This window comes from Hyaena hyaena, unplaced genomic scaffold (assembly GCF_003009895.1).
Source record: "Hyaena hyaena isolate Hyena2069 unplaced genomic scaffold, ASM300989v1 scaffold_304, whole genome shotgun sequence".
Taxonomy (NCBI): Eukaryota; Metazoa; Chordata; class Mammalia; order Carnivora; family Hyaenidae; genus Hyaena; species Hyaena hyaena.
In genome coordinates, this window is record NW_024080937.1 from 1,378,318 (window position 1) to 1,396,733 (window position 18,416).

Here is an 18,416-nt window from a genome sequence, read left to right on the forward strand (position 1 = left end):
TCTTTAATAAATTTACCTATTCATGTCCCAAGGTCATTGAAAACTATTTCTTTTTTGATTTAAGAATAGCATTTAATGTTCTTCTGTTCCATTGCTCTTTTTATAAATATTGATGTGTCTGTGAAGGCTAGCAATCTATTATTACAAAACCTGTACTAAATGTCAAGCCATGTTTACCCCACTTATGTTTTATTTTAAAGAAAGGAATAAAGTCTCATTATAGTATCATAAATTTCTTTTTTTAAATATAAAATTGTCTGACGTCTCTGAAACGTGGTACTATAATACCACGTCATATTATACAGCTTGGTTTGGAATAAACCGTGAAATAAAACTTGTACAAGACAGCTGTTCTAAAAGTTAGCTTTTTTAAGAAGGTAACATTATTGGCTGGGTTAATTTGCTTAAAGAAATGTCTGTTTGCTTCATAGGAACAAATTTTTTAAATTCCTTAATGGAAGATTTCCATAAGAGTTTAGAGTCTAATCTAGACCTCCTGGTAATGCATGTCTATTTATGGACCAGGGGATTTACTGACAACCTCAGTTTTTATTTCAGCTTTGTGGTACATTTAGTGAACATGCTTTTCTAAACATCGATGCATAACACAGTCTGTGGCCTGTAGAGACCACAGTCAAAGACTCCAAAGATAGAGAAAACTTTGAAGCATCCAGTACTGGCTGCCAGGGCACTTAATATTGACCCTGGAGCCCAGACATGTCATGAGACTGATTGTCATCAGCCACATTCTTTGTGTGCCTCTGTATCTTTCCCATGGCCAAAGTTTCCACTGATTTTAAAAAGAATTTCTCAGCAGCTCCTGGGACTCTGATTGAATAGATAGTGCCGGTCACCTCTCAGACAGACATTCGAATTCTGCTGAGTTTAAAATTAATTAAAATCATTGGTTTCTGAGACATGGTCTTACCCCTGAGATGTGAAACTGAAGATGGTTTTATTTTCAAATTGCTGATGGAAGTAGAGTTGTGTTATACTGAGTTCTTTCTGAAACAGATGCCTGAGCTCACCACAGCCGGGCTCTCAGTGTGTTGGGTGATCCCTTGCACCTCTGCAGTGCTCACTTCTCCCCAGTGACCTCTGGCAGTGGACCGGGACAGGTCCTGGAGGCCATGGCTTGCAAAATCTCTTCCTAAGGCCAATAGTCATTGCTTCTAGTCGGTAGCTTGAAACAGGCCAGGGTGTGTGTATTTACAGAAATTGGCACACTCTATAAATAATAGCTTCCCCTCCCATCCCCACTCCATAAAAACCAGTTATTAAACATTTACTTGCACACTACTATCCTTAAAGGCAGAATCCCATTCTGCATGATTAGATTAAAGCTCCTGAATTTTCTTGCCTGTGACCCCATCTAGTCTGTGCAATCATGAACACCCTTATCTGAGAACGTTTGAAAGTTTCTTCTTGACATCAACGGAAAATTCTACAAAGTGGAAAAGGTAAAAGTACAACTTCTGATAAGAAGAATTTATGAAAATGCCCCTTGTGTCTCTTGTCACTGTGAATGGACTTTGTTTAGTGTACTTCATTTTAAATAGTTTTCTCTCAAAGCTGTTGGAATTAGCTCACATTTAGCCTGCCTCTCTGGCACTGGGGCAGCAAGAATATTAAGTATAAATTTACTTTAAGCACAAAACGTGCATTACAACTGACAAAGATACTCCAGTTGGTTGGGTTTTTATTTTTTTTTTAATTTTTAAATGTTTACTTATATTTCAAGAGAGAGAAAGACTGTGAGCAGGGAAGAGGCAGAAAGAGAGGGAAACACAGAATCCAAAGCAGGATCCAGTATCTGAGCTGTCAGCACAGAGCCTGACACGGGGCTCAAACTCACAAACCATGAGATCATGACCTGAGACCAAGTCAGACGCTCAACTGACTGAGCTACCCAGGCACCCCAAAGATAGTCCAGTTGTTAAGAATCTTAAGTGTTGGGGCGCCTGGGTGGCTTAGTCGGTTAAGCGTCCGACTTTCGCTTAGGTCATGATATCGCGGTGCGTGGGTTCGAGCCCCGCGTCGGGCTCTGTGCTGACTGCCAGCTCAGAGCCTGGAGCTTATTTCAGAGTCTGTGACTCCCTCTCTCTCTGACCCTCCCCCGCTCACGCTGTCTCTCTCTCTCTCCTAGAAATAAATAAAAATATTTAAAAAAAAAAGAATCTTAAGTGTTAAGATGCTACATTTCAGGGGTTTCCTCGAGACAGTAATGTTCTTAGACATCTGAGAAGATATATTTTAAAGCTGTGAATGCTTAGAAAGAATAGGAATACTTTGGTATTTGTTGAATAGTTATAGTTTAATGAAATTGAATTGCTTTACTGAATACTCGTGTGTGTGTGTGTGTGTGTGTGTGTGTGTGTGTTTGTACTTAGTTCTGGCTGCCAGTTCATGTTGTAAAACAGACCAAAAAAACTGTGACTAGGAAGTGGAAAAGCCATTTTGCAGACAGCTGCTGCTCCAGTGCAGATGTAGAATGTTCTACAACTTTTAGCTTAAAATACCCAGAGATAGATTTCCAACATACACCTTAAGTCAGGCCCAGGGATGTGCACAGTTGTGTCCAAGTAGAAAGATGCTTTTCAGGAGTCCTGTTAATAGGTCTTTTGTGCAAAAAGGAGAGATTGGGCTTTGAAATTAAAGGTGCTGTTCTTCTCTCTTAGATGCTTCCATATGAGTATCATTATTTGCCATTGGGCCTTTGAATCACTGCTTGCTGATACAGTTCAAATGCAAAGTTATTTTCCAAATTACTACTGTCACAGGTACTTTTCAAGTGTGCTGAATCCATCCATAAGCTGTCTTATTCGTAGGTGTTTCTTCAGTAACTATAATTCTATTATCTTCATTCGGTTTGTTCATAATTTTTTTCAGGGAATTGAGTTCCATTAGACATTCAGGTACCAAGCTTCTTCTGAACATTCTTGTATTTCAAGAGCTGTGCTATTCTTTAATATCCATAATGTAAATAGGATGTAACTATTACAGTATTTATTATTTAGCAATAAATTTATTTAAATAATTATTCACCCACAAATATTCTTATGATTAGGTGAGCATTATTATTCTCATAGATGCATATAATTATATATACAGGAAATTTATATACCAACTTTATTTCTCTGTCAGTAACAAAGTGCTTTCTATAAATATTTGTAACAAAATAACTTGAGGCCAGCCAATGATTATCCTTAGAATACTTAAATACCTAGCTTGGACTGTACCCCTGAGAAAGTAGAATAATAGTAATAAAATTCTAATTTACAAGTGACTCCTAATTGTTCATCCTTTCTATTTTGACCTTCTGCAGTTTATTTTCCATATAGAATCAGCACAATATTATTTCTTTTTAAAAGTTTTATTCATGTATTGTGAGAGACAGAGTGAGAAAGAGAATGCTAGAGAAAGATCAGGGGAGGGGCAGAAAGACAGAGATGGGCAGAGAATCCCAAGCAGGCTCTGCGGTGACAGCTCAATGTTGGGCTCAGACCCACAAACCATGAGATCATGACCTGAGCAGAAATCAAGAGTCAGATGCTTAACTGACTGAGTCCTCTAGGTACCCAAAGCACAATGTTCTTAAAGGATGAAAAAGATCACATCAGTTCTTGACTCAAAACCCTTCTAGATTTCCATTATAATCATGTTATAGAGTTATAGACCTTATGTTACCAGAGTCCTGCATTTCCTTGACTCTTCAGACCATTTCTTTCCCCTTTATTCAGCCACGTTTTTTAGTCAGTCTGACCCCAAGGCCTTTGCCTGTAATATTGTCTTGGCCTGGAATACTATTCCCTCTGACTTTTCATTGAGCTGGTTGCCCTTTTTCATGTGGTCTTAATCAAAGTCACCTGTGCAGAGAAACCCACTCTCACTACCACAGGTAAAGTTTCTCCATCCAGCTATCACTTGATTCCATCACCCTAATTTGCATTCATGCATACTTACTACTTTATCTAATTTGGTATTTTGTCTTTCTTGTTGATGCTAGAATATAAGTCCATGAAGTGATTATTCTGTGTTCACAATCATATTCCTCAAACTTAATGATGACAGAAGACCAGCATAAGCAAAGGTGTGGTGGGAGATAGGAACAAGGCAAGTTCAAGGAAGCATAGTGACTCAGAGTGGCTGGATTAGGGGGTCATTGTGTAGCAAATATCACAGCCATTTCTGAAAGAGACTCTGCAGCAATAATCTGTCTAAAAATGGTAAGACTGATTAGTAACCATGAAAGACAAATCCCAAATGTTGAGGATCACCAGTCACATTGTTTCTCAAACTTTTGGCTTCAAGACCTTTTTATACTCTTCAATATCAAGAATCTCAAAGGGATTTGGGGCACCTGGGTGGCTCAGTCATTTGAGCATCTGACTTTGGCTAAAGTCATGATCTCATAGTTGGGAGTTTGAGCCTGGCATTGAGCTCTCTACTGTCAGCGCAGAACCTGCCTCTGATCCCCTGTCCTTTTCTTTCTCTGCCTCTTACCACTCATGTGCTCACGCTCTCTCTCTCTCTCTCCTTCTCAAAAATAAATATTTTAAAAAAGAAAATAAAATAAGAGTCTCAAAGGACTTTTACTTGGGTTAATAACTATGGATGTTGTTGAATCACTGTGTTTTACACTATAATATTGTGTGTCAACTGTACTCAAATGAAAAAAATTAAATAATAAAACAAATGTACCAGCTTTAACTAAGGTAACTATGGATGCTTACCACATTAGAAATTAAAGCTCAGAAAAGAAAGGTAGTAAGGAAAATACCATCTTAGAATTATTATGAAAATAATTTGACCTTGTAGATTCTCTGATTGTACCCACTAGAGGACAGCTGATCTATAGTTTGAATAAGATGTAAGATGCAAGCATTTTATGTCCTAGCTACAACTCAGATGTCACAGGATTCAATGTACACCTGGTTTATAGAGTAAAATGAGCCCTCAGCTTAATGAGATTGTGTTCCCAATTTTGTAAATCAATCTTTTGAACCCTCAAATGTGTTTTTTTTTTTTTCTTTTGGGAACATTGTTATGTACTGTTATTACTTTGCTGGCAAGAGTTTACAATGTTGAATTGAACACCTTTGCTCTTTTAAGACAAGACTGGGTGAGCCCTGCAGTAGACTCTGGCCACTTCATAACAGTGCTTCTTTGAAAAGAGTCATCCCTACTTCCTGTTTGAGACGCCACACTCACTTTGCCCTCTGCTACAGGGAAACCAAGAATGTTGCTTCGATTCTCTTTCATTGTTTTTTGTGTAGATGTGTAGTATGATTTCAGTTCAAGCTGCAGACAATACAGTGAGGGGCTGAAAATGTTGGCTTTGGGAAGCTGCAGATTCAAGTTGAAATATTAGCTTCTCTACTTACAGGTTGCAAGTTACTTAAAGCTGGAGCCTCGGTTTTCTCATATGGCTGTTTTGAAGATTAAATAGTAAGGGAAAGCAGTGAAAGAAACTTCTGTGCGAGTTAGACACAGATCAATTGCAGGAGGATAAGCAAATGGGGCCCTGGCATCAGTATTTTTAAAGCTTCTCCATGTGATTTGTCATCTACAGTTCATGCTGAGACCCACTGATCAAATTCTTAGATACTTTGATAGAATTCTACAGAGAAGAAACTAGTGGAATAGTAGAATAGAGTTATTGCAGCTCTCCCATTTTTGCCTGGGGATGAAAATACCTCATTGGATAACTACTACAGTGAAAGCCGCTCCCCTCTGTGCCTGTACACACCATCTGATTTTATGAATCAATTGGTCTGTCCCCAAGGCTCGGTGATCTTCTTTGGACTAGGGTTAGAAAAGCCTGGGTTGTAAATGATCTTTTAAAATACTGAGTGATATCACAATAATTTTGTTTTAAAGCTACCTAGAAATTATTTAGCCTCATAGTGTGGGAACTAATGACTTTTCTGTGCAACAGATTAATAGACATGTGCCTGTGTTGATATTACTGTTCTCTCTCTAATGCCTTATTCATTAACTCATGATTGTGGTCTTAATTGGGGGCTGTTAATACGTAAGGATGGTGTTTTTGAGTCTGGCAATGTGATAAATTGTGTCTGTTTCTATTCCCTGAAGCTAATAGATTTTTGGCTTTTAAAACTCTCATTAAGCAGCCCTAGGGAAGACAATTAAAGTCACCATCAGTCTGGGTTCAGAAGAGGCACACTGCCGTGGAAGGGGCACAGACTTTGGAAGCAGACTGTTTAATGTCTGATCTGCAACTTGCTGTTGAAGTGACCTTAGGCAAATTAATCCAGTTTTCTGAAACTAAGTTTTCTTACCTGTAAAATGGGCAAAGTAATAATACAACATCAGAACTATAGGATTAAATGAGATAATACAAGTAAAGAAAATAATGCATGTACCTCTGAAATAATTACCCTATAGGTCCAAGTATAGTATAGTTGTTATTTCCTTTGATTCTATTATCCTTATTTATCAACTATAAGCTTTATATTATTTATTTATGGGGTAGAAAATGTCTAGGGTAGCACATACTCAATGTAGGTCTAATTCTGGGATCAAAGGATCAGCTCTAATGACTATTTCCACTTTTCAAAATAATGGCACAATTATTTTTCTATATTGGGGTAGAGAAGAAGAGGAAGGGTGAGGGCAGGAGGAAGCGGTAGTAGAGATTTGATCTGGAAAAACCTATTAATATAGATACATGGTATTTGAACTGAGCACTGTATATACTGATGTGTCCACACTATTCTCCTGTGGGATATCAGGAATAGAGGTCTCAACTATAGCAATTATTGGGGCGCCAGGGTGGCTCAGTCAGTTAAGTGTCAGACTGGCTCAGGTCATGGTCCCACAGCTTGTGAGCTTGAGTCCCAGGTCACACTCTCTGCTGACAGCTCTGAACCTGGAGCCTCTTTGGATTCTGTGTTTCCCTATTTCTCTGCTCCTCCCCCACTTGTGAGCACATGAGTGCCCTTGTTCTCTCTCTTTCTCTCCCAAAAATAAATAAACATTTAAAAAACTTTAAAAAAAGAATGAACAATTATTTACTGAATCATCACTTAGTCTTCTGTGCCCATAACATATTTTAACACTGTATGTTTTTTGCAGTGCAAAGAGTTCTTTATTCTTTATTTCTATTTTTAAAATATCCACGGGCACCTGGGTGGCTCAGTCGGTTAAGCATCCGACTTCAGCTCAGGTCAGGATCTTACGGTTTGTGGGTTTGAGCCCCGCGTCGGGCTCTGTGCTGCTGGCTAGCTCAGAGCCTGGAGCCTACTTCGGATTCTGTGTTTCCTTCTCTCTCTGACCCTCCCCTGTTCATGCTGTCTCCCTCTCTCTCAGAAATAAATAAAAAACATTAAAATATCCAAACATCTTAACACTTAAACAAAAAAAATAAAGTCTGTGTCTTTAATTGTGCATCTCTTTGGAGATTTGTCCTTATTGCTTTAGGTAAGTACCCAGGATCAGACTTGGCTCATAGGTTCAGTAAAAGAAACCTGACTGGGTCCAAACAGCACTGCCTATCAGAGCTTTGTGTCCCTTTCAGGAAAATCCAGAAGTAAAGAGTATGAGAGACAGAGAGGCTCACTTTCAGAACAATAGTAGAGAGACCTCTTTGACTTCCCTGAAACTTCCCTGATCTAAGTTTCAGCATCTCTTATTTTCAACAGAGCCTGTATACTTCGGAGAGATTCTCTGGCAAAGAAAGGGAATGTCTAAAGGTATTTTTGCTCTTCACTATTTTTTCACATGCCTGTAATAGATCTCTGTAATAGTTGGAGAGGGAAATGGAATAAAATGTGGGTAATGGCTGGGATACTCAGAGTTATGTGACTCCAGAGCCACATTTGCAGTCACCATTAACCCAAAGAACCACATGACTCTTGTATGACTGGTAGAATTTAGTATAGTGGCACACTCATACAGCGAAATTAGAAGTTTGAAAGAGCCACCAATTAAACATAAAGGGACCCATGCGACTAGAGAGCTGTGGAATGAACATCAGTGTGCTAGAGAACTCTAAGACTAGATGCATCCAAACTAAAAGAGTGCTTATATCTGTCTTACTATTATTTCTTTTAGGCTTAGAAGACAATAGATTATTCTCATGTACATAGTTTTGTATAATATGTTTTGACATGTGAAAGAGGATCGCATATACCTAGTGAAGACAGAGACAACATTTCACACTCAATAATTATTGGATAGTTTTTGGATAGTGCTCAGGCTTCAGGATAAACTCTGTTTTTAGTAGGAGAGTTACCTGCAATTATGCATTTGCAGCTGGTTTACTGAAGACTTTAACTAGACAGACCAGCATGTAATGGCATTTCCCCATCTCCAATCATTTAACTATGCTCTGCTGAAAATCACTTTTCATCTTTAAACTGCATGTTTGGAAGATTCCTTAAACTTCTAGTAACTTTCAGATGTTAAAAAGTTCAGTTTGGGTTGTATGTGGTAGGGAGGCAAGCCATGATCTCTCTGACAGCACCCAGAAGCAAGCCACACATTTTACAAAAATCACATTCGAATGCATCATCAAGTAAGCCATGAAAGTAATAATGAAATAAACTAAAATTCCAGAGAAAGGGGGATCTTTTGGAGTTGAGCTATAAGGAGCTTATGATTTCTCCTCTTTGGGCATTTGCTGGTTCTGAGAGTGAGCTGAAGAACATGCCTTTGCCTGGACACCGAGATGAGGCTGCTCAGAGAAAGAAAAATCAGCCAAACTCTCAGCGCGTGTGTTGGAAGAAGTTAGAAACTGAGACTTCATCAGCTTCAAGTCAATGAACTTTTTTTTTTTCCCTCAGAAGAGACTTGCTGAATTCTGAGCTTTGCAGGAGTCTAGAGAATCAAGCCAAAGCCTTTTAAAGACAGGAGTGAAACCTCGCACAGATTCACAGTGCTTAGGAAACAGGGAGAGTCACAGGCAAGGGAGAAAGCTCAAGAGGGTATGGTGGTGATTTGACACTGAGGGACTAAAAAGCTTTTTTTCACCTGCGAGCATTTACAGATTATTCCCACAGCTTGAAATCTCAGCATCAAGGTTTTGCCTAACACAGAGTGGCAGCTGGCAGACAGGGAGCCCAGCAGAGATTTTGGGTTTTATGTGTAGCTGAAATGACAAACTTGGAGATCAGAGGGGACTCAAACTCATGGCTGTTCTACCTCTAAAGACATTTGCCAAATTTTGAAGCTGAGTGGGGCACAGTGTGAAACAGGTATGTGGAGACTTCCAAGAATCTCTAGGATTCTTTTAGGGTTGAGGGGCAAAGACTCCTCAATGCAAGGTTCTTGGTTGAAAGTCCTGGGGGGGAGGATCATAGCCTTCGACACGGGTAGACTGATTGTCTTAGTTCACTAGAGCTGCCTAACAAATGGCCACAGACTGTGTAGCTTAAACAACAGAAATTTATTTTCTTGAAATACTGGAATCTAGAAGTCCAATGTCAAGGTATTGGCAGGGATAAATTCTCCCTGGCTTGCAGATGGCCACCCTTTTGCTGCCTCTTCCCATGATCACACTTTGTGTCACACCCCTGATGCCTCTTCCTCTTCTTATCAGGATATCAAGCATATTGTGTTAGGCTCCCACTCTAATGGTTTCATTTTAACTTAATTACCCTTATCTCCAAATACAGTCACATTCTGAGGTCCTGCTGGTTAGGGCTTCAATATGTGATTTTGAGATTGAGGGTTTGAAGGCGATGAAGGGGTTAGAGAAGTAGAGATTCAGCCCACAACACTGAGTCTGATGGAAATTCCAGCTAAGCTCTGTCCCAAATCAGTCCTTGATTTGATGATTGATGATGAGAGCAACCCTTTCCCATTTACATAAGAAAGGAAAGGGCATCTCTGATAGAAAATATTATCTGGAGCTTTTACAGAAGCTTGACATTTAATAAAATTACTAAACACCTTCAAAACCAGAAGAATAAACCCCATCCCTTGTGTCAAATATGTTTATGTGCAAGTGAATGTCTACCATTTCCATTTTACTCATAAGCACTCCCCTAGACCAGACGTCCTCACAGTTGAATGTGCATATGAATTACTTGGGGACTTTATTGAAATGAAGACTCTGATTCAGTTTGAGTGAGGCTGAGATTCTGCATTTCCATAACAAGCTTGTAAGGGACAGTCCTCAGACCATCCCCCACAACCAGCTGCAGACCAGTAGGTAATGAGTATGCACACTGGAATTTAGGAAACATGACCTAATGATGTCTAAGACCTCTTCCATCTCTGAGAATTCATTAATATAGTCTTTTAATTTTTTTTGTTTTCCAAGAGAGCCTTTTCTGTCACTTGATCATTGCCTAATATATTTTTTGCCAACTTTCCTAGGATTTGGAGCTAGTTTTGAGGCTCACACTCAAAACGATCTCATTTATTTTACAGCAGTAGTTCTTAACTTTTACTGTGCTTTGAAAGCATGTGTGAAGCCAACCTTAAAAAGCAGTGATGCCTGGATTCTTCCCTCAGAGATTCTGATGTAATTATTTTAGAATGTGGCCTGGAAACTGGTATTAAAAAATATTCCAATTTCTAATGTGTTGTCAAGATTCAGAACAATTGCTTTAGAATAACACTTTTTTTCTCACTAAAAATAGTATTGGGCATATTTTGACCTTTTTTTTTTTTTATCAAGCTGTTTTCCAGCAAAAATAATTAAATACTAATAATGGCCTACCTGCAAAAGAGTTAGGATTTATCCATTGTTGATAATTGAAGAAAGTTTTTCTCAGGAACTTTTTAATTACTTGGATCTGGATAGTTGCTCTTCATTGACTAGGAATGTGATTTCCATTTTTGGCAGACTCCTCTCCCCTCCCTATTGTCTCTCACCCTCAGCCCACTTCTTTCATTAACTTAACCTGTTCAGAGCCTTTGGGTAGGTGAGCAATACTATGTCTATAGCACTAATTAGAAAGATAATAACCTAGAGATTAAACATGTCCAAGGAGAAAATTTAAATGTAACCTCCAGGGATATTTCATGTACAATTTTCACATCACAGAAGTGGTTTTTCGAGGTTCACCCTAAGATATGTCCCATGTCTAAGGTTCTGTGATATGAATCATTTGAGTTTGTACGTGAATCATTTTCTCCATTCACAACAGAAATTAAATAGTTGGAAAATCGATATCTAATACTGGCTAATAAATTTTACACAATGAAGATGCTTAACAATTACATGTTTTGGCTCTTACAATGTTATATCATTATTACCTGTGGGTGAGAAATACCTTGTCTTCTTAGTCTCTGAGATTGCCAGTGTTTATGATGGTCACTGGATCATAATAAGCAGTTAATACAAATCTGTTGACATTAAAATAGTGATTTAGGATTTAATATTAGCTATTTTGCTTTATTTCATCTTAGACATAAATGGAACCCAAACTTTTATTTAAAATAAACAGGGGGTCATATTATGCTAGCTACTGAAACAAATGTAAACATCCACATTCCAGTGTTTTATCACAGTGAAAGTTTATTCATCATTGTGGTGGCCAGAATTCTCCTACAATGGCCCCAGGATTACTACCCCATTGTTGTACACATTCTGCATGGTCCCTGGGACATACTCTTGTAATTAGGTCATGTTACATGGCAAAATTGCCTAACAAAGGGAGATTATCTGGGGCAAGTCTGACCTAATGAGGTAAGCCTTTAAAAGAGAATGGATTCCAATGACAGATATTTGAAGTGCAAGAAAGATTTGGTGCAAAGTAGATTCTCTGTTGCTGGATTTGAAGATGGAAGCAGCCACATGGTATGGAATAAAGGTGGGCTCCAGGAGTTTATAGCTTCCAGATGACATTCATCAAGAAAATGGGGATCTTGGTCCTAGAGCTACAAAGAACTGAATTCTGCTAATAGCCTGTGGAAGCTGAAAGCAGACCTTTGCCTAGACAAACCTCCAAGGGAGGTTGCAGCCTTATAAGACCAGAGCAGAGCAATCAGCCACATGAAGACTGGATTTCTGACCTACAGACCATGAATTAATAAGTGTATGTTGTTTTAAGCTGCTGAGTTTGTGGCAATTTGTTACACAGCAATAGAAAACTGATACCATGATTTAATAATCTAATTCTGGTAGGGATGCGTGACAAATGGCTTTCTTTCATGTGTGACTCTGCAGTCACCTAAGGGCTGGACTCTTTGGAAGGAGAAAAAGACAGTAAAGAGGGCCTACACTACCCACTTCTGAGAATTCCTATTTGGATGCAGCAAACATCACTTACACATAATTTTCTTGGTGAGAGCTTGTTACGTGGCTAGCTTTCAAAACAAGGCATCCTAGGAAATACTGTCCTAACCGAGCAGCTTCCTCCCCAAAAAATAATACCATGGAAGGGGGCTGAACATTTCTTTACCAGTTAGCTTTTTGGGTATTTGAGTAGGAAGGCAGTTTGGTGTTTCATTCCAAGTGGAACATGTCAATGTGCTGAAATTAATATTCTAACTTGAGATTTGTAGAGAATTAGAATAACATTTTTATTAGAAAAAACACAGAAGGATGTGTTTCAATGACACATTCATTGTCAGAGACTTTACCAGATGTGAAGGTAGAGCTGGGCCTTTTCCCTGCCCTGAGGGTGTTCCAGCACCATCATACCATCCAGCTGAGCCCATCTAGGGAAAAGTTGCACTGGCTCTTGAGGAGATGCACTTGCCCGACAAGTGCACACCCGAGGGCACAGTTGCAGCAGCATGAACTGCCTCTTCTCTGTATCTGGAGAGTGAACAGTGTCTACGGTTGAGGCGGTCCTATTGCCTCGTTCTTAGCTACCCACCCATGAGTAGTACCCACCACCCTCACACCCTCAGTTTCTCTTTTTTCAAGGTAAATTTAGTATATGGAAGTTTCAGCCTATGAAAAAATAAATGAGTTTGCTTTACATGAAACTTGAGACTGATCCAAGGTGGAATATATAGTCTACACAATCACTTCTATTAAGTGATCTTTCTTTATTTGATACCATAAAAGTGTAGACAAGAGGAAGTTATAATAACTTTAAATGTGTAGTCAGGTCAGACATTCTTGTGTTCCAGGAAGGACAGGGAGCGGAATGGTAAAGAAAACTGGGAAGAAGAACTGCTAATAAGACCAAAAAAGGGAAAATGAATTCTGAAGGAAGACCAGTTAAGTCTCAGGAGGCATGACATTGCCTGTGAACTGGAATATTCCAAATGTTGTAGTGACAGCCATTGCTTCATCCCTTCCTCATCAAGAGGCCTCATCTAAATCTGTCCAGGGTTTTGTTTGTTTGTTTTTTTTTTTTTCAGTGACATATTGCTCCTGCCTTCTCTACTCTCCCCATCTCTGTCTTATTCTTTCTCCTCTGTCTCCTCCTCCCTCTTCCTTTCTCCTTTCTTTTTCTCCTTCCCCCCTCATTTCCTCTTTCTTCTTCCCTTTCTTTTCTTTTCTCACTCTCTCCCTTCTTCCCTCTCAGTGTCAGATACTATTCTGGGCACAGAAATGATGCACTGCAATAACCTATGAGGTCTCTTTGTCACCCTGTGTTAAAAAAGCCAAAAGGCAACTGGCATAAAGAGGTTAAATTATTCTCCCAATATGACTCAGAGCATAGTAGGTATGCTTCAAGGTCCTCTGATAACATCACTTTTCTACTTGATTGTCTTATCTGATATCCTATCTCAACTTACACAACATGATAGATATCAAATGGCCCCTACCTCACTCCCCAAACATATTACCAAACATCTCCCCAACTCTTCCCATTCCCCTGAAGGCCCCATGTTATGGTAGTATCAGAATACTCTTTCCCAAACACAAATGGCCTTTTTCTTTTTTTTAAAGTTTATCTATTTATTGAGAGAGAGCGCATGTAGGGGAGGGCAGAAAGAGCAGGAGAGAGAATCCCAAGCAGGCTCACACTGTCAGCATGGAGCCTAACATGGGGGTCAATCCCATGAAATGTGAGGTCATGACCTGAGCCGAAACCAAGAGTCAGATGCTTAACTGGCTGAGTCACCCAGGTGCCCTAACAAATGGCCTTTTACAACTCTCTGACACATGCTTATGATGTAACACCCTGTTTGCTTTGTCCTATTCTTCATTGCCTAAAACTCCCACTCATCCTTCAACACCCAGACTAGTTCTGTGAAACCTCTCCTGACATTCACAGTTTGAACTAATTAGTCCTTACTCTGAATGCCCACAGAAAAATGCTCACAGTTCCATTATACCATGTATTACATTGTACTGGCATTATTTATTATATATTTGTCCTACCCACTGGTTTCTGAAGTCCCAAGGAGAAGAAATGGGGCACTATTTACTGGCAAACCCTGTGCTTGCCTCCTAGCATGTGTTTGGTGTAATAAGGGATGTGTATTATGCAAAAAACAGCATCACCAGTGTGCGAGCTGTATACCATGACATCTGTAGCATTGACCTTCAATATAAAAGGTTTAGAACTATATGTATTTACTGTCTTAAACAAATGCTTCATATGAAAATCTGCCTTTATACAATTTTAAATTGGTTTACAAAAGTTTTGCTTTTCAATTCCTCTAAATCAGGAGCTCTGCTAGTGTTTTAAATATGCCTTGATTTAGGAAAATGTGACATGCATGTACTTTTCAAAAATACTTTTATTATGTAAAGGGAAATTCATTCTCTATCTCTCCTTCACACACGTAGACACATTGGAATGGCAAACTAGTCCATGATTATCTTTGAAAAATTGTTATAGTATACAACTTTGGGTTAATTGTTTTTGGTAGTTTATTTATATTTATAAAAAGCAAGTGTCCTTGATCAATATAAATTCAATGACTATATTGCAGGAATTGTCAATATTATTCTACCTTATCCAATATTATATCATATAGTGTATGTGTATACGAAATACACATATAGTTATCCTACATATATTGACCTCTACCAATATCTGACTTCTTTCACTTTATTTCTAAATTCAAGCATATTTCTTTGGATAATGTTATTCGGATGTCAAATATTTTCTTAAAATGATGCATAAACATACACATATATATGTGTTGTAAGGGTTGCATATGCGTGAATATATATTCACTCTATATATAGTCCATTCTAATATATATTAGACATGCATTTACATATATATTTATAATATGTACACCACATATACATCCACAAATATGTATATATGTATACTTTATATATCACGTGTGTATATATACATTTATGTGCACACACACACACACAGAATGTGTGTGTATACAGTTGTCTCCCCTAATCCAGAGGGGCTACTTCCAAGACTCCCAGTGGGTGCCTGAAGCCACAGATAATGCCAAACCCTACATATACTGTTTTTTCCTATATATATATATATACATATGATAAAGTTTAACTTATAAATTAGGGGCAATAAGAAATTAATAATAAATAAAATAGAACAATTATTACAGTATACTCTAATAAAAGTTCTGTGCATGTGGTCTCTCTCTCTCTCTGAAAATACCTTACTGTACTATACTCACCCTTCTTATGATGATGTGAGATGATAAAATGCCTATGTGCTGAGATGAAGTGAGGTGAATGACATTGACATTGTGATGTAGCGTTAGGCTGCTATTGACCTTCTGATGATATATAAGGAGAATCCTCTGCTTCCAGAGAAGAATGATTGATTGAGGGTAACACTGAAACCATGGCAAGTGAAACTATGGATAAGGGGGAAACTAGTCTCTCACAGAGAGTGAGACAGAGTATATACTGTGTGTGTGTATGTGAGAGACAGACAGAGAGGGAGAGAGATCATACACATACACATTATATGGTCCATTATAGTCCACTGTTAATATACAGATTCCGTATTCTTTGAGGCCAGCTAATGATTTTCAGATAATGAGACTGAATGGTACATCTGAATATTCTGGACCAAAGAGTGTTAATGCAGCCACCACACTGCAAATGCTCTTAGCCAGTGGAACGCTCTGTCATGAAATCCTGAGTGGAGTATGTTCTGCAAATTGTGTTGTTTACTCTGTTGGGATCTCTCCTGTCATTTATTTTGTGCTCTGGTGGACAATTTTGAGTCATAATGACTGACAAATTGTGCAAGCGATAGTGCTGGGTCTGTCATAAAGAAACAAAGAAGGAGCATTAAGCTGGAAGTTAAAATGCACTGTTTTACCATGGCTTGAGGCTTCTTTGAAGAAAATGGAAACCGTGTTAAAGATTAGTAGGCCCATGGGAGCTAGTTCAAGTCTTTTGACATTAGGAAAGATATTATAGGTATCCCTTCAACCTGAGAGAATTGACCGGGTATGGTCAGGTATGTCAGGACTTAAAGGATTTCAAGAGAATTATGATTGGCAGCACAGTACCTCCAAAGAGATTTTGTTAAAATGAACCCTAAAATATTGATCCATCATGTGTTTCTAGGGTCCTTCTCTCCCATCCATCCCCCCCTTCCCTCTGCTCTCCAGTTAAACAGAGTATGCTTGTCTATTGCTTTGTATTCATTTAATTTTATTATCCAATCCTTACTTCAAATTAAGATATACTAGATTTAGGTTTTATGTGTTTCTTGCTTTCACTAGTTTTTTCTTAAGTGAGAAAGATAGTCATGATTTTATTTTCATTTGAAACATTTTTTTCCTTAAATAGAGAAACATTGACTCAGCTGTACATTAGAATCAATATCCAGGGGCAGGAAAGAGCAACAGCCATTTGAAAGGTCCCCAGGTAACTCTAATGCACAGCCAGGTTTAAGGATCACTACTCAGTAGAAGATATATGTCTACTTATCATCTAAGGGGTTGATATTTCACTTGGAACACTTTCAAACATATGAAAACCTTCCCCAGATGACTGATTATTTTACACTATTTCCCTCTTCCCCAGTCGAGAATTAGTTTTCAAATGAATTTTGATAATGGCATCTGACAGTTTGGCCCAGAACTCTCCAGTGGGAGGGATATCCTATAAAGACTGTGGGTTTTGGTGCTCATTTAGAGAATAAATATTTATTGAGTTTGCATGGAATGACTTTCTCTACACCAACTCTGTCCTTTCCCTTGAATGTTGAATTAGGCTTGCTTTTTGAGGAGATTAAAGTGGATTCTCCTAAAGCCCAGATATCTCTATAGTTGACAAGGGATGATGGGGTAAAGATCCAGAAGTTCTGTCTACTTAGGAAAATCAGGAAGCTTAGCAACTATCAGAGGGAAGCTTTATGGCACTGCAGCGGGTGAAGCACACAGGTGCCTTCAGTAATGATTAACTTGAGTCTGAGTTGATGCTCCATGATGGAAAATGACAGCACCCGTGTGAAGCTTCGGCACTACTTTCTACTCTGAAATCATACAGAAAATGCTTGTTTTTCTCTATAGGTTCGAACCAGTGCCCTACCTGAACACAAGGATCCGCTGCCAGAGGTTGGGGTAAGTGTTTCTTATTTTTCCAAAAGGCACACATCACTTCTAAGTTAAATCATTTGGATTCTCGCTGGCCTTCTGCCGTCCGATGGCTGACAAATGAAATTGCGTTAAATTAAGAGTGCCACCCTGCAAGGGGGCACTGTCGTGTATTTGGCCAATTGTGTAGAGTTCATTTCTTGTCTCTCGAAAATCATCCTCAGATGAACTCATAATTAGTTTCACCGGCTAGAGATGAATCTAGACATTGACCTGCAGGGAGCTGGGATGCAATTTGGAGGCAACATTCCTGGGTCAGCAGAAGGCCGGGCAGATTGCTGATGCGGGCTCTAAGGTTTCGGGAAGGAGGCATGGAACTAACTAGCCAAAAGACTGGTGTTTTCTGCTTTCTGCTGCTTGAACACTGTAATGCAGGTCAAAACAGTAGCTGCCACCAAAGTGCAGACCAGTGTTACAGAATTCCTGCTGCATCGGAGCCATCGCATCTGCAGCTTTTAAAAATTGGAAGAGTGGAGAGATAATAGGTCCTTTTTGCTTAGACAAGCCTAGGGTAGGTGATGGCAACTCCTCAAAAGAGAGCCCAGCAGGCCGAGTACCTGGCATCTGTGCAGAGAGGATGAAAAAGCCTCAAAATAAGTTGAGTCTAAAGAGGCCATGGGACTGAGTCAACTGAAAGCCCTATTTGAAATTCCCAGAAATCCTACAGGCAATTGACAACCTTCTTCCAGTTGATGTGTGGCACAGTGTACTATATATATCCCGATCATTTCCTCACTGGCAAGAGCCACTATCTGAACCTGCCAAGGAAGCCCTCCAAATATGTGCACCAAAGAGTGAGTTGAATTGATAGAGAAGAATGTCACTCATGTCTGACATTCTGATCTTGAAGGAGAAGGAAGCAGGCACTGTGTGCTCTCTCATGCCTAACACAAGCTTCTGGTTTCTTCCTGGGATAGACTGTTCTCTTTGACTCAAGTGCATCTTCATGCTTTGTTTTCTGCCTGTTTCTTCAAACATCCTGT

At 39.0% G+C, this 18,416-nt stretch overlaps 1 protein-coding gene across 2 annotated transcripts in view; it reads left to right on the forward strand.

The window, feature by feature from the left end:
* Positions 1-18,416, forward strand: part of INPP4B (inositol polyphosphate-4-phosphatase type II B) — a 367,571-nt gene that overhangs the window by 86,489 nt on the left and 262,666 nt on the right. For both annotated transcript variants that reach the window (XM_039248219.1, XM_039248218.1), the window contains exon 4: positions 17,350-17,400. The gene's annotated coding sequence lies outside the window, so the exon portion shown is untranslated. The remainder of the gene's footprint in view (positions 1-17,349; positions 17,401-18,416) is intronic.